General features: G+C 43.8%; 1 protein-coding gene across 2 annotated transcripts in view; it reads right to left on the bottom strand.

Annotated features, from left to right (window-relative positions):
* The window catches only part of Ctxnd1 (cortexin domain containing 1), a 46,900-nt gene extending 41,030 nt beyond the window's left edge, over positions 1–5,870 (bottom strand). For both annotated transcript variants that reach the window (XM_060367484.1, XM_060367482.1), the window contains exon 1: positions 5,659–5,870. The gene's annotated coding sequence lies outside the window, so the exon portion shown is untranslated. The remainder of the gene's footprint in view (positions 1–5,658) is intronic.
* Positions 5,871–22,652: the final 16,782 nt, after the last annotated feature.

The raw sequence follows: 22,652 nt of genomic DNA, 5'->3' as shown, positions 1-22,652 counted from the left end.
GAATGAATATGTTAATATTGTAACTGGGACACAGGGAAGGGGACACGGTCTTTTTTGGTGACTGAACAATTCTGCTATAGAGTTGATGCCAGAGGAATGGAACTCCCTTCCCGGGATTGAGGCCCAGAATATCTATTTGTCAAATCAATTGGCCCAACGAAGACAAGAGCCCCTCTGAGACTTCAGTTAATAAGAGAGGGTAACACTGTTTTCCAGGAGTGGGGTCAACCTGGAAGATGAAGGCCATGTTGTTAATGAGGGTCTGTCTGGCAGGTCCACCTAGCCCATCAGAGTCCCACAGGTCCCCCGTCTCATTCATGGAGCCTCCTTATTATGCCGGCATGCAGTCTGCCTTCTCAGAAGTGCAAACGTTCCAAACCTTAAGCCGCATTCTCTCTGGTGTCTGAGCTGTATAATGAACATATAATTGAAGGCAGATAGTCCCAGGTGGACACAGACACATCCCTGTCAAGCCAAGCAGAAGAGCATCAGACAACCTCCAGTGTTGTTGTGTCCCAAGTGTCAAAGGACAGTCCAACACTTGGGACATGCTGCACTCGTGGTACAAAGGCAGATTTCGTAAGATGCTTGTTTGGCTTGGGAGAAGTGAGGATGCCAGAAAGGAAGGTCCAAACCCTTTCAGAAGTTTCACTTTCTTATTCTTCCCCCTGGTTTAAAACTCCTTACTGTACCCCACTAAGGATAATTTCTCTAGCCACCTCTAGGCAACTCTTGAGAAGGATTCCAAGGCCTTTTTCAGCATCATGATCAATTGGCAATGCCTGATCTGGGCATATGGAGGTATAATAAATACAACCCATTTATTTACAGTCTTCTAGAATACAGTAAATTCCACTTGAGCCAAGGCGATACTGCATTGCTAGAAAGGGGTATGATGATTACATGCAGTATCAAGTCATTTGTCAGCTGCCAATCTCTAGATGAGAAACACATGTCTTCATGCCAACAGAGCGTGAAAGGACACTGGACCCCATTCACCTTGTCTGTTTGAGCCTGGACAGTAAGAGCAGCAGCACAATTCTTGCCTTTCTGACCTGTTCTGATCTCTGGGAGGATCTCAGGGTCCTTTCCCATCATTCTGTCCCAAGGGCAAGGATGCAGTCCTTGAGATTCTAATGGGGGTCAAGTACTAGGAGTCAGATTTTTTTAGAGATAGAATATGAAATTCCCCAAAGGTCAGAGAGAAAACTTTACATGAAAGCAAAATGTTGCTGAGGCCATTTACTGACTACCCAGAGTCAGTTCTCCTATCACCAGTAGGTTTCTGGAGAGACATCTGGGAGGCTTAAGTCTAAGTGGCTAAGTGCCCTTTCATTTCATCCCTCTGCCTGGGCCTGTCCTTGCCATCTGAGTGGTAAACACTTGAAAGTCTTTCTATAAATATGTGTAGCTATTATGAGTCAATTTGAGGCAAAACAAAAGAATAGACTTTAAAACATTCTAAAATGTCTTGAGTGTCAAGGTTGGGGCTAGGCCCCAAGAGAGCCAGGGAGACACTCACCCTCTGCTTGTCTAGCACTGCTCCAGGGATAGACCTGACTGCATCGAGCAAGGGAATGAGGAAAAGAAAGACAGGCAGACACAGAGACAGAGAAGTAGGATCATAGTGGAGGAAGTCTCAGCTTCTGCTAGGTCATCTGCAGCACCACAGAAGTGCAGGATGTTTATTATGTAGAGTTGAGCAAGGAGGCAGGGCTTATGGTATGCAATTAGAACAAGGAGACAGATTTAACTAATCTAGGTAGGAACAGTCTCTGTAGAAAAGTGGGATCCGGTTATAAATATTGGGCATGGTGGGGCAGCTGGGGAAGCTCTGGTGGGCATTATCTGCACCCGCTAGCAACATCCACACATGGATTAGAGGAGGGCTTTGCCATTTCCCTGTGAGCCTCACCCTGGTTTCTGGGAAGTGTTGACATTTTCCCATGGGTCTGATGCCCTGCCCATGTCGGTCTCACACACACAGGGAGTCACTCACTCAGGACTTCCTCTGCTCTCCACACTGGGGTGAGGATCAAATGCAGTCTTGGGCAAGCCACCAGGCAGGATACCATGACAGGGTATGCAGGCTCACTTGCACAGAGTTTCTGTGGCTATAGGAACCTCTTATAAGTCCGTGGCTCTAGGGGGATTCTGGGAGTAGGTATCCAAACCTCAGTTGTTCTAGTCAGTGACACCACCTCGCTATATTACTTTAGGAGTGAATTTCACAAGAACACTTTACCTGGAAAGGCTTGAAGTACTGTAATCAAGGGAACACATCAAGGGATCCTTCAGGGAATGTCTAGCCACAGAAGTCTGTGTTCGAGGACATGCCATGGAAATCTGCTAACCACTGTCATCCATCGTGAAACCGTAGGAGCAGATGATGGGAGGGACCAGCTAGGAGGAATTGGTCCTAAGCACAGTGTGACAAACACTTGCTACACGCTGGGTTTATTTACATAAGTCACCAACTCCATTTCCAATTCCTACATCATCAGCAAGGAAGACAGTATTGCCCTCCTCTGTAAATTTAGAGATTCAGTCCTAGAAGCACACAGGAGCTTCCAGGGAATAATAGGTAAGTCACGGCCAATAACGAAAGAGTCCATCTATAGGCCCCAAACGTGAAAAAACTCATGCAATCGAGTCTTCAGAAAATGGAACTGGTTATCACCATCAAGTGCTGATTCTCTATTAGGGATTTTTTTTTTCTTTAAGCACCTCCATGCGAACAGTTCAGGGAAGAAAGGAATCATTTTCAAAATAAGACATGCCAGTTTGGAACTCAAGTTCTCTTCTGTAATGAACCCTGATTAATTGAAGTAGCTTTATCAAATCATCATTTCCCTCATCAGGAAATGGAGACAAAAATGTGACTTGAGGGTCAGGGAGACGACTCCATCGGTCCAGTGTCTGCTTATAAACGTAAGAGCCCACATAACAGCTGAGCAGAGTGGTTCGTGCCTGTAATCCTAGCAAATAAGGCAGAGAAGGGAACATCTCAGTGAGCTCCAGGGTTAGTGTGGAATCCTGCTTTAATAAGTGAGATGAATAGTGGTTGAGGAAGACACTTGATTCAGGGTTCTGAACTCTCCGTGCACTCTACTTTGCACATGCAAACATGAACACATACACACATACACTACGCTACTCATATACATACGTAAATGTTACCGTGAAAGTTACACAATACATATATATACACAAAATACTTAGTGTATGGCAGGTACTTAATTCTTGAAACTGACTTAGTATTGACTATCTTTGGGTTTAATAAATAAGATAACAGAAAAGTCACTTGCTAAGGTTGTCTGATTAGTTATACAACCCTGACTAAACTCTGACCAGTCTCTCTCATACACGTATCCGTGAGCTTTTCCCCTAGGGGGCCCAGGATAACTGATTTTCACAGCACCCATCCTGAGTCAGCAGGAAACACAGATTCCCACTAGCCAACTCTCTGATGGCGAGGTAAGAATGGCACATTAGGAGTATTTCTGTCCAAAGCAAATACTAAAACACGACACTTCCAAGAACAAACTCCAGTCGCCTAAAACACAGACACAGAATAATTCCAGAGCCTACAATGCCTACACTCAGAGTCAGTATGCCCCCCTTCCCCGCACATTTGAACTTATTAGAAGCATTAACTTTAGAGACTTGGAACCCTGTCAGTTCTATAAACACTGGCCAGGCAGCATAATGTAAAGACATTTTCCTTGTTGTCATTTCAGTTTCCACTTAAGTCTTGGAAATAGTGTTGAATTTGAGCCATACTATATGTGGGCTGCCACCGGGCTGTGGATTTCCAGTCTGTGCTGTGATATTGAGCCCCTGTAGTGTAAATATTTGTCAAAGAAAGATTAACTGGTGAGGCGATGTATTCAGAATGATTGCATCTTTCAGTAACCCTGTAAGGAAGCCGTCTGGAAAGACACACACTTCCCTAAATCACAGTTTATAATCAGCCACTGAATTTCTAGTTATCTTTTCAAGCACATGTATGGGTGCTTTTCGCCAATGGATACATACCCCTTTTCCACTCTTTCCTTGTTTATTTCAGGGTTATGTTTTGTCCTTAGCAGCCTGAAAGTTGCTCTGATTTTTCACATGTAGGTGAATTCAGAAACATACTATATCTCATGCATTTATGACCTGCACTTTGCTCAGAAATAATAAATGGCACTACTGGAAAAGTGATTAGGGAATTAATTCCTTGGAACCAGAGTATCTTAATGCAATGGTACATAGAATAAATGAATAGCTTATTTACAGTTCTGTGTTTGGGTTAAACATAGGGCCATTTGCTTCAGAGTACTTTGCTGAAGAGGGTCGTTTGCTTGTATACCCCTCCCCCCCATGTGCTCTTGAAGTTGGTGCAGTATCATACCGTGAGCTACTTCCAAAATATAACCTTAACCAAAGTCCAATTTACAAATCACACCCAAAGGCTTGGTGCTTGGCTTTATGATCGCCAAAACCTGCTTTGCAGAAGACCATGAACTGCCAACGAATCAGATTATTACAACCCTGCTCAGGAATCACCTTGCTGAGGATGAGAGAAACCCAGGGGCTGGGAGGCTGAACTCAATGATGCACTAGACAACATACTTTTTTGGGGGGGAAATAGTAAGGCTGCACGGGCTATAGAGTAGGGCCAGAAGCTTAGATCCTCTGGCTGGGGTTTGGGAGGCCAGAGAAACCCCAGAGGATATAGGGACAGAACCCCCAAGCTGATGCAGAAGTGGTTGCCAGGGAGTCTCTCTCAGGAAAGCAGCAGGGAGGCTGGGTGAGGCTTCTTTTTCTGGGTACACAGCCACGTTTTGACAAATCATTGTGACACCAGAACCCTAGAGTGCATACAGTGAGAAGATTGATAGCCTTGGACTGAGAGTTCCCATTCCAGAACTTTCTCCGTGGGCAATCAAGACTATCTATTATGAAATTTAGCACGATAACGAAGTTTCACAGAGTCACCGGCAACATCCTCCACAGATACAGGGGAAGATATTGGAAACTTGAGTGAGGCTTATTTTATTCAGATCAGGACAAAAACCCTACCGAGACTTGACGTTTCTTTAGAAAGACTTCCAGCGACAGAACTTTCCCCAGAAGTCCCATAAATCATGACCTTCATCAACTACACTGATGAGACTCTGTTCTCTGCTGCTGGCAGCCACAAGCACACGGAATTTTAGGCACTGAACTTGACAAGAGGGAATTGGTAACTTTGATTCAGTTTCAACACACGCACTCCCTTGGATCCCTTAAAGATCAAGGGCGAAGGGTCTCCCACTGGGAAGTGATGAATCCGAACCCGGTATTACCAGCTCTCTCTGAGTATTAAGACCCGAGCCCCCCAAGGAAGCTGTTTGCTGCAAAGCTTAGCCTTGTGCCATTCCAGCCCAAGCGCTGCGTTTACGGGCCCCTAGGGACTGACCCTCCTGGATCACAGCTAAGATATTAGACACTGGGATGCCAAGGGGTTCTGGTGTCAAGTCCTCTCAGGTCTTCTAGCGGCCAAGGCCAGGCCCCATTGAATGAGCAGATCCTGCTGCTACCTGGAACTGTGACTAGTCTCCCGTAGGGTGGACGGTGCTGAGCCCCGACCCTGCAGGAAAGATACTCAGGGTGATGCTCCCGCAGTCTTACCTTGCCACGCGAGTCCGATGCGCTCGGGGACCCCCAGCTCCGGAAGCTCAAGCGCTGCGGTGCTTCCTCGGCGACTCTGGGCACGGGGCGCGGGCTCCGGGCGCGCGCTCCCCAGGTCCGGCTCGGCGGAGCAGCCCGACTGCGGCTGAGTCAGCGCCCGGCGGCGGCGCGGTGAGCCCCGGGCAGCCGCCGAGAGCGGCTGTGAGCAGAGCTGAGGCCGCCCTGGCAATTTAGAGGCGAGGCTTGGACGCTGTTCAAGCGGAAAACGCAGGGAGAAACTTCGGCCCCCCGAGCAGCGCTGCACGCTCGGGGCGTGCTACCAGGCTCTGCAAAAGTATCTCTGTGTAAGAAAAAAAAAAAAAAAAAAAAAAAAAAAAAAGCAAAAAACCAGACCCCCAAACCACGAAGCTTCCCTCAGAGGATTCCTCCGTACCGACACAGACATGTCCATTAAAGTTAGGGAGCAGACCTGGAGGCCAGTTTGGAAAGTCTGCTGAATGCAATTAGGCAAGAGAAAGAAGAAGAAAAAAAAAGAAGAAAGAAATGAAGTGTAAGTTACTGAACCTGAGTTTTAGTGTGTGTAATGGGTTTAAGCTGGGAACCAGGAGGAAAAACAATCGCGATTTGCAATGATTGTTAGAAAATCCTAAAATAAAGACATCAAACAGTTACATAGTAGTTTCCCACAATGAGCTGATAGGTAGGTCATGATATAAACAGGGCATACCCACAGTGTTACTGTCGGTAATATGGTAGAAAAATCCTCTTCTCACTTACAGAACAAACATAAATATCTGGAAATATCTTGCTCGGGGACCATGCTTGTTGAGGACCATGAAGGGAAAGCTATTTTCTTCTGCTAAGAATGGAATCTACACCTGGCTTTGGGTGGAGACGGAAAGACTGTGCCAACCAGTCACCTAATAGAGACCATCACCTTAAGATATGCTAAGGAAATGGGAGGAATAATTATCCCTTTAATTTTTTTCCTTTCCAGAGAGCCTTCCTCTGGAATTGTTCAGGGAGTCACAGCTATGCCATGCGGCCCTGCTAAGGTCTGCTTTTCTGAGCTCTAACCATTTCCACCATTTCTTCTTTCTGTCTCTTTCAATCGGATACTGGCCAAAGCTGGAGCGTGCTTTATCCCCTTGCTATGTGGCGACTTGTCCACCACTTGGTCTCTTACAAGTAGCATTGCTTGCTTTCTTCTTCTGCATTTTCCTCCTCCAAAGCAGCTGTTGACATTTATGGCTACTTGCCCTGGGGTTTTTCTTGTACATTCAAATGAAATTGTCCTCAAGCTTTCTTCCAAGTGTTTAAAAAATTCTTTTATTAGTGGTACTAAGAACTCTGAGAGAGAGAGAGAGAGAGCGAGAGAGAGAGAGGCCAGATACCCCTAATCACATTATCAGGGAACATACACCATACTGGGGACCCTTGTATTTTTGATTGGAGGAACAGAAGACTTTGACTCTATTAAGACACAAGCCTCATTCTGGGACAAGCAAAAGAAACCCTGTCAGCCAATCAGCCCCCCTGTGTTTGCATTTCCAACTTACTCTTTGACAAATTCCAAACAGAATTTTCTTTATAAATTGATATGGTGATTTTGAGGTTCAGTTGGGAAAAGGAAACAATCAACACAATGGGGACAAGGAAGAAGATGGGAACGAAGTCCTGTTGGATATTTTCTCAAAGTGGTGTGTGTGTTCCTGCTTCGGCAGTGCTTTACAGGCGTTAGTGCATTTCATTTCACTCCTTACTACTAGTCTATGAGGCAGATAATAGCATCGATGCCACTCACAGATAAGCAAGGGAAGTAGGTATCCAAGGTCGAACAGGTAGAAAAGAAGAGTTGGGGATTTGATGCCTGTGGAGTCTGTGTCACATTCCTCCATTCCACCACAGATCAACAGTGATTACAGTGGTGTGGCACTGCCCAGGAGGATCACCCCTCGAGCAAGACCCACTGCTCCAAGCATAAGTGCAGAAAAAAAAAATTCAGGTTGAAGATGGTACTGCAGTGAGTGCAAAAAAAAATGTGCTTTAAAAGTAAATTATATTGGAATGACTGTAGTGACAATCAGGAGGTGGGAATATGCTTTCTGTGTAGTTTCTTAGACAGGAACAGATTACAGAGCACTCAAATGCTGAATGTAAAATTGTGAAGCCAAGTAATAAATATACAGGTATTTGCCATACACTTGGGATTCTGAAAGCCTTTCTAACACATCATAAAGAAAGATGCTGATAGATATAAGCATTAAAAAATCCAAGTGATATTGCTATAAAAAGACATACTAAAAAGAATGGAAGAGTAAATAAGCTGAAAAATATTTACTGTACATGTGGCAGAGGTTGCTTAATTTAATTTTAAAAGCAAACCACTGGTTAATTTTGATTTTCAGACTGTAATTCATTTATTTTTATCTTGTTTTCTTCAAGATCTCACTGGGTGATCTAGGCTGGTTTGGAACTTGCTGACTTCCTGAGAGGCTGTCCTTGAAATCATGATCCTCCTGCTGCAGCCCCCAGCTTGCTAGGATTACAGGAACGAGTCACCACTGGGTCCTCAAGTTACTTTTACGTGCAAATAGTTTCACTCACTGTTTATCCAAGAGTCAAATTTAAGTGGTGGTCCTATATCTTCTCTGATAGCCTAATAGCACAACACTTTAACACAATTTACAAAGGGCATTAAGTTGTTATACAAAGAGAATATTAACTTCCCAAAACAAGGAGTAGAAGAGAGCTGGAGACAATTTCCAACAGAAAAACTCAAATAACAACACAAATCTCTCTGCTGATGCAATAAATACAAATAGGAAAATATGCTTTTTTTTAAGTAAAGCTGGAAATATTTAAAATATTGACAGCATCCAGTGCTAATAAAGGATATGGATAAAGAAACCCACACTTATGAGAACGTAAACTAGTACAGTATTTCTAGAAAGTAGTTTGTGAACAAATGCCAAATTGAGCACAATTGAGTTAATTGTTCATAACAGTTAACCAAGCAAACACATTTTCAGGTGTTTTCCTAAGGAAATCATTTGATTGGCCTGGAGACATAGTTCAGTGATTAAGAACGTTTGCTGCTCTTGAAACAAACGCCCTGGTTCCTAGCACCCCTATGGTGGCCAGAACTGTCAACTGCTTCAGGTCCAGGGCATCTGATGCTCTTTTCCAATCTCTGTGGGCGCTTCATGCACATGGCAAAACACTCATATACATAAAATATAAATAAATTAATTAAAATAAGAAATCATTGACCTCTGGATAAAACACATACCACAAATGCTCATTGTCTCACAAAAATAATTTATAATAGTGAAAAACTGGACACAATCTAAATGCCCAGATACAAGATGTAGTTAAGAGAATTAAATGATAGAATGTATTGATACTTTAAAGCCATACAATATGATTTTAAGCACCTTCTGGGCACTTGTTCATCAAAGCAAAATAAAGAATCCAATTGGGTTACATAGTAATGTGAAGAGGGACTGCCTCTGACATAATCTGATTGGCCTGCTCTTTGATCACCTCCCTCTGGGGGGGGGGAGCAGCCTTACCAGGCCACAGTAGAGGACAATACAGCCACTTTTGATGTGAACTGACAGACTAAGATCAGAAAGGAGAGGAGAACCTCCCCTATTAGTGGACTTGGGGAATGGCATGCAAGCAGAGGGAGGAGGGAGGGTGGGATTGGGAGGAGAGGAGGGAGGGGCTTATGGGGGGATGCAGAATGAATAAAGTGTAATTGATGAAAAATTTAAGAAAAAAGGGAAAAAATAATTTAAGAACCTTAAATGACTTTCAAAATTGGAGGAAAACATGGAGTTAGTCAATTGGCATGGAGCACGTCTCGCCCCTGGGGGCAATGGTCTCCTGAACCTACTCAGACCTCGGACACCACCACTGCTAGTTCTAGAACTGACGCAGGATGTTCCAACGAGGGGTTAAGGCTTCTCATAATATTTCCTATAAGCCCACACCTGTTTGTCTATATCCCCCATTTTTATTCATTATTAGCCAGATAGAGCCAAGTAATTGTGGTAATGATACTTGCTTTTATGCCCAATGCTGAAATGCTAGTAAATTTAGGTATGCCCTGGTTACTCGCATGCCTCACTGGGTGCCTGCGCCCATTGATGCCCCTCACGCTATGACTCTCTTCAGACAGAAAAGGGATCTTGGAACTACAGCCACCATTGTTACTACCATCTCATTGACGGCTGTTGGAGCTACCACCAGGGCATTAGCCATGAGTCATACTGGGCAGACTGCTCAGACCCTGAATAATCATTTAGCCAATGTAGCTCATGCCTTAGTTGTACATAAAGGAATTAATGCTCAACTTAATAATAATAAATAATAATAATAATAATAATAATAATAATAATAATAATAAAAGGAAGCTTGATGGTGTTCAATCAGAGGATTGACCTCTTGCAGGAGCAAATTGATACCCTATGGCAAATCGCTCAACCTGGCTGTCAGTGAAAGTATGCTGGACTTTGTGTCACTAGCATACAACATGAGAATTTTTCCTGTGCTGCAAATCTGTCTAAACAATTGTCGAGCTATATTTTAGGTAATTGGACTGGAGAATTCGATACTACGATGGAGCAGCTGAGAGTGGCCATTGTCACAGTAAATTCTACCAGAGTGGACACAGGACTAGCCACAGGATTATCAACATGGATTGCTGCAGCCATGAATCATCTGAAGGAATGGGCGGGCATGGGAGTGTTAGCAGGCCTTCTGGTGTTGATCTCCTTGGTTTGCCTGTGGTATATATGCAAGATTAGAGTCTCACAACAGTGTGATGCAGCCATGATCATTCAGGCCTTTACAGCCATGGAAGCAGGACATTCTCCCCAAGCATGGTTGGATACCATAAAAAGCTAAAATGATACGCTCAGGATGCGAGGCTAAGCACTGCACTCAGGGTCAGCCACTTTGGACCCAGAGAAGAATATGTCTGATTGCATGCGGGTTGATGCCCCAGGTCCCGCCTCTGAGAAAAAGGTATCGGATGGGTCTGATGCTCTTTGGGTGGATGACACCTAAATGAACATCTGTACAAAGTCCCAATTTATTTCTAATATCAGAGATCAGACCTCTACTCTTGCCTGATGCGTCTAAAACAAAAAGGGGGAACTGTAGAGAGCTGCGGAATGCTATGCCTTAAAGATGGAGCTGGTTTCTGCCTTCCACCTTCCCGATGGTGAGTGCTCTCTGTCACGAACAACTCCACTTTTGGCTAAGGCCGAGGATCTGGCTTGCTTCCATGTATGTGGACCTATCTGCATTGCCCCCGTGGCACGCCTGGGTTGGCTACCCAGAGGCTATTTAAGCTGTGGGCTGGCTTTCCCCGGGGTCCGAGGATTGTTCAATGTTCCTGAATAAACTGCATTGAAAAAAAAATAAATAAATAAATTTATTTTTGAAAATGATAGAAAAAAAAAAAGAATCCTTCAGTGAATAGGAAGATGCAGATAGCTCCTCCATTTCTAAGAAAGTAGGAAGGAAGTTAAGCAGTATCTTAGCTCAAAGTGTTGCTGTCTCTGTCAACTATAAGGCTCCTCCCTCCACTCCTTGTCTCTCCTTCTGCATACCATCAGTCAATCCCTTTTGTAGTTTCACACAGACTTTTATTCTTCTCCAATTTATAAAAATGGGAAGTATCCAAAGCTCTGTGTAATACAGCTTCAGTCACCTTAAAAAAATTAATTCTGTTGGCTTTCACTTCAAAGATTTCTCGATTAGGGCTTTAGAAACTCAGGTTGTAGTGTATAGACGAGTAGAGCACTAGTTAGGATAAGTTGCATGTTTAACAAACAGCCCCTACTTCTCAGCAGCTGGAAACAGTCACCCACCCATGATACATGCTGCATGTCCATGATGGTTTGGGTGTGGATTGGCTTCATGTGGGTTATGTCCCACGGGAATCCAAGATGGAGAAGCAGTTTATATCGTTGTTGTTTTGGTCAAATGGGACACGAAGGAAAGGATGTGGTCGACTACGGCCTGGCTCATAAGGTTGTTACTAGAACAACTCACTTTGGCGAGCAAGAAAATTATCAGCTTCCAAGATCAGCTGTACATCCTGCCACATCCAAGACATGAGGGCCAAGGGTTTGGGCTTGTAATAGCCAATGACATTGACCACCACAACTATTGATGGGACATGGCTACCACTTCAAAGAAGTGGAGGACTAGGGTGGGGGATAGCTTGTTTAGTAAATTGTTTGCTGTATAAGTATGAATTCCTGAGCTCTAGTGTTTACATAAAATGCTGAGCATGGCTGTCTGCTTCTGTAATCCCAGCACTGGGGAGGGGGAAATAGGAGGATTCCTGGAGCTTGCTGGCAAGTCAGTCTAGCTAAATAAGCAAACTTCAAATTCAGTGAGAAACTCTGTCTCAAAAAAATTAGGTGAAAAACAATAAAGGAAGAAACTAACATTTACATCTGGTATTTATGTGACCTGCTCATACATGCCCATACACGCATAGAGTGAGAGCAAGAGAAAAAGAGAGAAGAGCAACAGGAAAATGAAGAAGAAGAAGAAGAAGAAGAAGAAGAAGAAGAAGAAGAAGAAGAAGAAGAAGAAGAAGAAGAAGAAAGAAGAAGCAGATGAAGGAGAAGAAGGAGAAAAGGAGAAGGGGAAGAAGAGGAAGAGAAGAAGAGGAGGAGGAGGAGCAGGAGGAAGAGGAGTAGTGGAACACTGGGCAGTCAATGCATAAATTTTGATCACAGTGATCATGAAGTCAGGCCTCTGGATGGAATGTGGGACTTGGAGTCAGATAGCCCTGGAGATTCTTGCTCAGTAACTGACAGGATAGACAACAAGCTGCCAAGACATGGTCATTTGTCATATTATTAGTCATGATGCAGAAACAATTCTTTTAGGTTTTCTGGAGAGATCAAACTTGGCAGCAATGTAAGTCAGGAAGCAATGTTGAAGTGTGGACTCAGATCTCACCAGTAAACTTTACAAATGGAAGCCTGTTTTTCCTCTGTGTCCACTGCAAACAAATAGTTATCAGCTGCAAGAGATGTCCAGTATCTGTCTGGGCTATTTAGTTAAGTAATTGTTTTTGCTTGGCAAAAATGGTGATATAAAACCCATTTTGAACTATGTGTCCTTAGAATGGCTGGATCAGGCTGAGTGGCAGATGCTTTATCTCGCCTAGTTGTCAGAACTCACTCTTTAGCTATAGCGTTTTCTCTCACTGTCAAAGTTCAAAAGAAGATGTCATCCTTCACAGGTTAGTTAGCTCTCAGTTTTGGTTTTAGTGGGTAATTAAGCACTTGAACTGGCTTCTGTGGGAGCCTACATTCTCTTTGGCAGTACTGAAAGTGCTAAATTAGCATCAATGTTACCCTATTATAGACCTTGTCTGTTTCCTATGTCCTCATCATCACTTCAGCTTGTACCCTAGAAATACAGTCAAAGCACAGTCTGTGTACATGGCCTTCTCATATTGTTACAAATATCAAACGCACAGCAAAGTCACAAAGTATGCGTGTTCTTTTAGCTTCCTGACTCCTAATTCCTGTTGAAGGGGTTGTTTGTTATCATAGCATAACCCAGCTTGTCCTGACTACTATTCTGGACAATGGGTCTTTTTCTATTTGTGTTATGAGATTCACAAGGAGATAGTTGTGGCAAATAAGTGTCCAAACCTCTGGTTCTCATATATACTGGTAATTCTGATTATGACAAGATGCAGTGGGTATTGTCTGATGTAGTCAGCAAAAGGATGGCTCCACAGAAGTCCTAATGGGGGCCTGCATATTTTCTCAAGGGGGAGATAGTCTTCCGTGTCCCAGGCTGTCCTAGAACTCACTGTGTGTCTGAGGGTATCTTGAATTAGTGATCTTCTTTATTTTTTTTTCAGTCACTAATTAATTAATTTATTTTTCTGTTTCCAACATACCACACAAAAGGAGGTCCCTGTCTTCTGCAACCCTGGGGGCTGGCGCTATGGTTCGGCGAATAAGAGCACTTGCTGTTCTTGCAGAGGGGCAGGGTTTGTTTTCTTGGATCCATGTTGAATCCTTCAGCGAGCATCAGGCATGCTCCTGCCGAGTCTCTTGGACCCCTCCCTCATTTGCTCCCAGCCAGGCCAGGCCCAGCCTGCTCCACTCAGCCGTCCTGAATCTTGTGATCTTCTTGTATCTAGCTCACATGTGCTGAGATTCCAGGAATCTGCCACCATGCCCATTTTATGTGGTGCTGTGGATCAAAGCCAGCGTTTCATAAATGCTAGGCAAGCACTCTACCAACTGAGCTAATCTCCAGCTCCTTAGGAATCTTGCTAGCTGTTTTAAACTATTGGCAGCTCAAAATCAGTATTTACCGTACATGGACTAGCAATGCAGTCACGGGTGTGTGTGTATGTGTGTGTGTGTGTGTGTTTACCCTACATGAACTGTCAATATTACAGACGAAGACTCCCTCGCTGCCACAGCAAGCTAGGTGTTCATGTTCTCAAGCATAGTCATTGCTGACAAGAGGTTGCGAGAAATTTTAGTTTGGGGATGGATTTGGCTACTATTTTCTAGGTTTCTTCCAGGTGGCAGGGTCCTGACTTTCTGGCCCTACAGAAAGACAGCTGGGTGTGTGTGTTTTTGATCTACCACAGCCTTTTAGGCACAAGGAGAGTATATTCAGAGGGACCACACTGCCACATGTAATGCAGTTCAGGGAGACAATGCCACCCTGCTCCAGACCTGGAGTCCTTTTCAGTGTTTTCCTCTTATCTGTGTTTCCTGCCTCTGTCTTTACATACATTCTGAAGGCACTCAGTCTTTAATGCAGCAGAAAATACTCCCTCTAGTACCCAAGTCAGGGAGTACTGCTGCTTGGCACAGAGGTCAGCACCAGCTTTCATCTCATTCTAAACTGTTTAGAGCATTCTAAAAGACCTCCAGATCCTTCTCCCCGATGCCCCTCCCTCATTCATGTTCCTACAACCCTGACAGCTGGTAAGCAATTTCCCTGTGCTCTAGTTTGTTCTACTCTCTGCTGCTTCTACCCAGACTCCTCCAGAGATGCACAAAGCATGTTCCCTTCCTCACTCTAATGTCATGAGACTTCTATTGTCTTTCTTTTCTACTTGTTCCCATTTCACTTGCCTCGATCACAGCACCTTGCTGCTCTCCTGAAATGTGACGTGTTTGCTGATTCACTCCAGTTCTGTCTATGCATTAGCAGGTACACTCACAAAGACAGAGGTACTAATTCAATTCTGTATCATTGGTGGCTTGTCTGAGTTGAGAGCATGAATGTCCAGATGCCTGCACAGCTGTTTCCTGAGGATGGGTGAGGCCCCTACTCCCGGAAAAGCTCAGCTTTGGATTTCTCTCCTGTTTGACCATGTTGGAGCACAGATGAGCTACAGTGGCCCCATAAGAGGCAGGATGAGACACCCATCTCAGAAAAGACCTTTAATTTACAGCTTGGGAGTGGCTTGGTGATTGCACATTGGATAAACTCCATCCACACAGGGCTTTATGCCAGTTGCATGCTGTTGTGGTCTGTATTTTGTTTGTTTGTTTGGTTGGTTGGTTGGTTGTTTTTTGTTTGTTTGTTTTGGGTTTTTTTTTTTTCACTTTACTGGGGTTGAGGCAATTCTGAGAGCTTCTTGTTAGTGCTGACTTTCCTGTCTTTATCCCTGGATGGGTGGAGGAGTCAGCTTTTGAGGGAAGCTTTGGCAAATCCCCAGCTGTTGGCTGTTGTTTAGCTCAAGGTGCTGTTTATGCCTCTGTTCTGGGCTCCCTGCCTCTGCTGATGACACAGCATGGCCACTGTAGGGTCAGCTCCTCCTCCTTCCCGTTCTACGGGCTTCAGGGCCACAGCTTCCTGGCTGATTCATGCTCTCACTCTCAGGAGGCTAGACAGCAGAGAAAAGCAGACATTGGTGACAGCCCATCCTTCCTCTGTGCGCTTTGGGAGAGCTGATGGATGATCCAGCCTGAAAAGGAAAGAGTTGAGGGAAAGAGATGACTGCTGCCTGCTGGACCAGCCTCATGTGTGCAGTGCTCACTCCTACGCATCCTGGGCACTTCAACTATCAGCTTGCAAGGGGGCAAAGTGGGTGGCAACTTGTACCTGTTTTGCAGATGAGGAAATAGAGGCAGAGGTGAGCTAAGCAGCATATTCAAGGTCTCAAGACTTCAGTTCCAAGCCCATCAGAGTCCTCCTTTAACAGTTTCTGCCACATCCACCAGGATATGTCACACACAGAAATGGAAACTGTTATTGTGTGGATAAGTAGCATACTCCCCGGGCTAATGCCTCCCTAGGTTCTGTCAAGCCAAGGACGCAGAATATTTAGCCAGCAAGGGAAAACCCAAGAACATTGAGTTCCTAAGAGCCAACAGTGCATAGGAAGGAGAAAGACCAACAGGAGGAGGCACATAGAGGCAGACATCAGCCTAGGAACTCTCCCTCTCATACTTAAAAAGGGCATGTAGGGCTGCTGCAGCTACTCCCTGTTTGACGTCTTATGGCTGCACCAAGGGGAGAAGGAGCAGAGTATGAGGGTAGGACATAGTGTGGGAAGCACCCCATTCACCAATTCTTTGTTACCTTTTCAAGAAGATGAGCTCTTAGTTGGGGGGAGCATATATCATCTCGGGGTGTGTGAAAAGGAGAGCTGAAGAGTCTAGGGGGATGAATTATTCTGCCTGAGGAAAAGACAAAAATCCAGTCAGAGGAAAACAGCAGGGAGAGGAAAGGGAAGCAGAGTCAGGTAACAGGCTTGCTGAAGATGATTCAGAGCTGAGCTCTGAAGACTTCAGAGTTATGACTGGAGTCGAGCAAAGAGAGATCTGGAGAGAGTTGAGACAGTGGAATTTTGGGCAAAAGCTGGTCAAGAGAGAAAGGGGTGGCATGACGTGAGCAAGCTTTCAGGAAATCCATAAGCCTTCACGCATACTATAAAGCACCCCTCCCCCTCCCCATGCAGAGGTAATATTCACTAAAGATCTAGCTTGCTATGAACACCTGGGGAGAGTCTCCACTCTGGGGAGAATCTCACTGTGCCAGGGAGTGGAGGTCTTTGGGGGAAGAGGACAGGATCAAAGCCTCTGGGGCCATGAAAAGCCAAATATGAAAAACTGGTAATTGTCATGAATTCTAAATCTGGCTCTGCTACTTGCCTAAGAGAGAGAGAGAGAGAGAGTATGGTCTCTATATTCTTCCCTCAGAGGCTCAGGCTTCTCGTCTACAAATGAGAATAAAATGGTGTCTTCATTTTAGGGGTGTTGTGAGGGTTAAACCGTTAAAAAACAAAAACAAACAAACAAACAAAAACCCAGTCCCTCAATTCAGCTTGAAATGAACAGGCAGCGAGCAGCCTACAGTGTTGGCAGCCTATGGGCTGGGCTTCTACTGCTAGGCCTTGAGAATGAGAGACTTATGCTGCTAGGCTTTCAATACCAGAGATTTATAGCTCGAGGTACTTAAGTCAGAGGCTTATTGCTTTAGGCTTTGAATACTGATTGCCCGGCGCCCAGCAGCTAGTATAAGGGCATCTAGCTGCTGGTGTCAAAGCTCTCAGCTCTTAGCCATGGGCAGATGTCTGAAACCCTTCCGCTGGCTGGTGCCTGCAGTTCTTCCACTTGGCCCTTCGTAGTGTTTCCCAATCTTACCTTTCCATCTGCTCAGCACCTTTGCAGTCCTTCATCATCTCTGCAGCCATCTCCTCTGGGAGAAGTGAGCCAAGGGCTTACAGACCCAGGCACCCTCAGGAGCTTACAACAGTGGATATCATTCTGTCACGGTAATCTACCTGCTGTCATTTGAGCTGGAAGCCCCAACGGTTCGCTTGTTCTTTTCGTAACCAGTTTAGCTTGTTCTGTCTGTGATAAAGACCAACAGTAGGATGTAAATATATAAGCCCATTTGAGAGAAGCTTCACCAGACATTGGTATTATAACACAGTGGTGCCAATGAATAGGAAGGAAGCCTGGGTTGACCAAAGAGACCGAGAAGCAGGCTGCTTTTATAGACTCCCCCACAAAAGGATGGAGTCGTATTTCCTTTGTTGCCAGCCACAAATTTCCCATGCACACAGCTTCCTTTCTGTCAGCCACAGACTTTTTGCCAGTTACTGGGAGAAGAGCTTCCCAGTGTCTGAGTAGGAATAGCTATGAGACAGCTGCAATCACCCAGTGCCAATGTAGGCATGGTTATCTAAAGGTCTCCAGGGTTTTTTTTTATTTTTTAATATTAATTACAATTTATTTACTTTGTATCCCAGCTGTAGCCCTCTTCTTCATTCCTTCCCAATCCTAACCTTCTGCCCTGCCTCTCTCTAAGTCCACTGATAGGCAAGGTCCTCCTCCCCTTCCATCTGACCCTAGGTTATCAAGTGTCACCAGGACTGGCTGCTTTGTCCTCCTCTGTGGCCTAGCTAGGTTGTTCCTCCTATCAGGGGTTGGGGGTTAAAAGAGCCAGCTACTGAGTTCATGTCAGAGATAGTTGCTGTTCACCTTACTAGGGAACCTACTTGGATACTGAGCTGCCATGGGCTACATCCGGGCAGGGGTTCTAGGTTATATCCATGCATGGATCCTTGATTAGAGAATCATTCTCAGACAAGAACCCTGTGCCCAGATATATTTGGTCTTTGTGGAGCTCCTGTCCTCTCCAGGTCTTATTAACTCCTCCTTCTTTCATAGGATTCCCTGCACTCTGCCCAAGGTTTACTTATGAGTCTCAGCATCTGCTTTGATACACTGCTAGGTATAGTCTTTCAGAGGCCCTCTGTGGTGAGCTCCTGTTCTGTTTCTTGTTTTCTCCTACTTCCAATGTCCATCCCATTTGTCCTTCTAAGTGAGAATTGATCATCTTACCCCAGGACCTCCTTGTTTAGCTTTCTTAGGTGTACAGAGTTTAGTATGTTTATCCTATCTAATAATTCTAGTATCCACTTATAAGTGAGTATATACAGTGTGTGTCTTTCTGCTTCTAGGATACCTCCCTCAGGATGATCTTTTCTAGGTCCCACCATTTACCTACAAATTTCATCATTTCCTTGTTTTTAATTGCTAAGTAGTATTCCATTGTGTAAATGTACCAATTTCTGTATCCATTCCTCTGTTGAGGGACATCTGGGTTGTTTCCAGGTTCTGGCTATCATGAATAAAGCTGCTATGGTTGAACAAATGTCCTTGTTGTATACTTGAGCATCTTTTGTCTCCAAGGTTATTTATGGCTTAAAGTATAGTCTACAGAAAATAGTGCAAGCCGTGTGGGGCACTTGTGACTGTAGAAAAGCCTCCTAAGGCAAAAGCCATGGCTTCAACAGAAGCCACACTCAATGTAGTCTTCACAGATGCATCAGGTGTCTCGGAGTGTCCATGAAGTGTTCAGAAGTTTTCAGAGTGGCCAGAATATTAGGTTGACCAGTCCTCAAAGGCAGGATTGTTTGGATGACAGCTCCCTGCTCAAAGCACCCAAGCCCAAGGAGAGGGTCTGTTGTCAATCATGCAGCTAAGTGCTTTACTTTTACCAGTTTCAATTATTCAAAGGGGGAAAAAACAGTATTTACAGCAAAGACTTGATATTTTTCTCAGAAAATATTGCCCAACTATACTGACTTTTCTCAGCCTGATACCTTCAAGCAGGCCTGGGTCAACCCACGTGTCTCAGAACAAGTTGGTGCCTTTTAAGCACTTTATGCTAAACCCTGCATATGGCGAACGTAGGACAAAGAATGAACTGAAGTGATTGACAGTTGTTAGGACGATGCCGATAGAGAACACGGAGCAGTGTATAAAAGCACTGGCCTCTGATATAATGTAAAACATAAGAGGGACACACTGAACTCTGTAAAGTCACTTATACAGAAGCATGGACTGGAGAAGAAAATGGCTGAATAAAAAAAAACATGTGTCAGAGTGATGGAATTGCCAAGGGCGTCTCTCACACGCTCATCTCTCAGATAAACTGCATATTTAACAAAGATTTTTTTTTTTACTATGTGTCATGTTTTGTGCATGTGGTGGGGAGAAGTGAGGGGGCGAAGACGTTGTACTGCAGGGGTGGAGGCAACACCAGCGAACAACATCCAGCAGCTGGTTCTCTTCTTCTACCAGAAACCACGACCAGCTCGGTGGGAAGCACCTTTACCCAGATGGGGTCTAGATTGCACGTTTTTGCGCGTTAAGTGCAAAGGAAGAACCGGGTAGTCTCGAGTCTTGCGGAGCGTCTATCCCTGAGGTACCTGTTCTAGCGCTCTCTCCTGAGCACAAAGGGAGATCACACTTGATGCTTCTGGTTAATAGATAATAAGTGTGTCCATCCCAGGCTCTGTGACATTTACTTGCCAGGGTAGAGCCTCCTTGGCTCCTTCATCTCCTGTCAAGTTTATGATAAGGCCGTGTATCCAAGAGTATAGACACCATAAGCCTGGATCTTCCAAGGACGGAGCTCCCTGCTGACCTCTGCTGGTCATGCAAGGCTTGAGCAAGAAGCACATTTTGCAGACTGAGGCTACTAAGATGCACTAGATGCACGTGTGTGTGTGTGTGTGTGTGTGTGTGCGCGCGCGCGCGTGCGCATGTGTGTTAAAGAATATTTCATTTTTCTTTTTGCAGTTTATTGATTATATATCCCCATTGAAGCCCCCTCCCTCGGCTCCATAAGACTCCCCCCTTCTTCCATAAGACTCGCTGAGCTCTGTTCGAAGTTTGGCATCTGCTTCAATCCCCTGTTGGGTGGAGCCTTTCAGAGAACCCTCTGAAAGGCACCCATTCTTTTCCCTCTCTTCCACCACTTCTGGTGTCTTTCCTGTTTGCCATTCTGAATGAAATTTAAGCTTCCTCCCTAAGGTCCTTCTTGTTTAGCTTCTTTAGGTCTGTAGGTTTTTAATATAGTTATCCTATATTATATGGCTAATATCCACTTATAAGTGAGTATATACCGTATGAGACATTCTGCTTCTGGGTGTCCTCACTCATACCTCCATCCATTTGCCAGCAAATTTCAATATTTCAATTGAAATTTTGAAATATTGAAAATTTCAGTATTTCAATGTTTTTAATAACTGAGTAGTATTCCATTGTGTAAATGTGTCACAATTTCTGTATTTATTCCTCCATTGAGGGACAGGTAGGTTGTTTCCAGATTCTGGTTATTACAAGTGAAGCTGCTATGAATATAGTTGAGCAAATGTCCTTCTTGAATGGTGGAGCATCTTTTGTGTATATGCCCAGGAATGGAATGGCTGGATCTTGAGGTAGTGCTACTCTCAATTGTCTGAGAAAGCTCCACATTGATTTCCAAAGTGGCTGTACAAGTTTACACTCCCACCAGCAATGCAGCAGGGTTCCCCTTTCTCCACATCCTCTCCAGCATGTGTTGTCGATTGAGTTTTCTATCTTAGCCATTCTGCTGGGTGTAAGATGGAATCTCAGAGTCATTTTGATTTGCATTTCCCTGATGACTAAGGATGTTGAACATTTCTTTAAGCGTTTCTCCATCGTTTGATATCCCTCTGAGATTTCTCCGCTTATCTCTGTACCCCCAAAGATACATATTTTTAGGCTATTGTGAAAAATATCATTTCCCTGTTTTCTTTCTCTGCCATTTATACAAAGGAAGGCTACTGAGTTTGTGAGGTAATTTTGTATGCTGCTACTTTACTGAAAGTGCTTATTAGCTGCAGATGTTTCCTGGTGGAGGTTTTAGGGTCTCTGTGTATAAAATCATCTTTCCTTCCAAAAACTATATTTTGACTTCCTTGATGTTCAGTTGTCTTGTTGCTAAGACTTCAAGTACTACTGTACGGAATAGGTATAGATGAGAGTGAACATTGTCACCTTATCCCTGATCTTTAGTGGAAATGTTTTCAGTTTCTCTCCATTTAGGTTGGTATTGGCTGTGGGATCACTGCAAACTGCCTTTATTATGTTTAGTTAGGTCCCTTGTATCCCTAGTCTCTTCGGGACTTTTATAATGAAGTGTTGTTAAATTTTGTCGAAGGCCTTTTCTGCATCTAATAAGATGATCATATGGTTTTTGTCTTCCAGCCTGTTTACACAGTGAATTATGCTTATTGGTTTACATATGTTGAGCTATCTCTCCATCTCTGGGATGAAGCCCACTTGATCATGGTGGAAGATCTTTTTGATGTTCTCTTGGATATGGTCTAAAAGTATTTTACTAAGGATTTTTGCATTGATGTTTACAAAGGAAATTGATGTGTAATTCTTTTTCTTTTTAGATCATTATGTTGTTTAGGTATCAGACTAACTGTGCCCTTGTAAAAAGTACTGTTTACTGTCCCTTCTGTTTCTGTTTTATGGAATAATTTGAAGAGTATTGGTGTTAATTCTTCTTTGAAGATCTGGTAGAATTCTGCACTAAATCCATGTGTCCCTGGACTTCTTTTGGTTGGGAAACTTTTGCTTACTTTCTCTATTTAATTAGGGGTTATGGATCTGTTTAAAATGCTTATCTGATCTTGATTTAACTGTTAGGTTATATAGGTCAAGACAATTATCCATTTTTTTTCACATCTTCTATTTTGGTGGAGTACAGATTTCTAAAGTATGTCCTTATGATTCTCTGGATTTCCTCATTGTCTTTTGTGATGTCTCCCTTTTTATCTCTAAATGTATTAACTTAAATCTTCTCTCTCCATATTTTAGTTAATTTGTCTAAGGGTTTGTCAACATTACTAATTTTCTCAAAGAAACAATGTTATTTCATTGATTCTTTGTATCATTTTGTTATTTAGTTTATTGGTTTCTAGTTTATTTCTTGCTGTCTACCCTTCTTCGGCGTCATTTCTTTTTGTTCTAGAGGTTTCAGGTTGTGCCATTAAGTTGCTAATATGATATTGCTTTAATATTTGAATGTCAGCACTTACTACTATGAACTTTTCTCTTAGTACAACCTTCATTGTGTTTCATATATTTGGGCATGTTGTGTTTTTATTTTCAATTCTAAAAAGCTTTTAATTT

This window comes from Meriones unguiculatus, chromosome 14, assembly GCF_030254825.1.
Source record: "Meriones unguiculatus strain TT.TT164.6M chromosome 14, Bangor_MerUng_6.1, whole genome shotgun sequence".
Lineage (NCBI taxonomy): Eukaryota > Metazoa > Chordata > Mammalia > Rodentia > Muridae > Meriones > Meriones unguiculatus.
The sequence above is the reverse complement of the archived record's forward strand: the minus strand, read 5'-3'. Positions and strand labels throughout refer to the sequence as shown.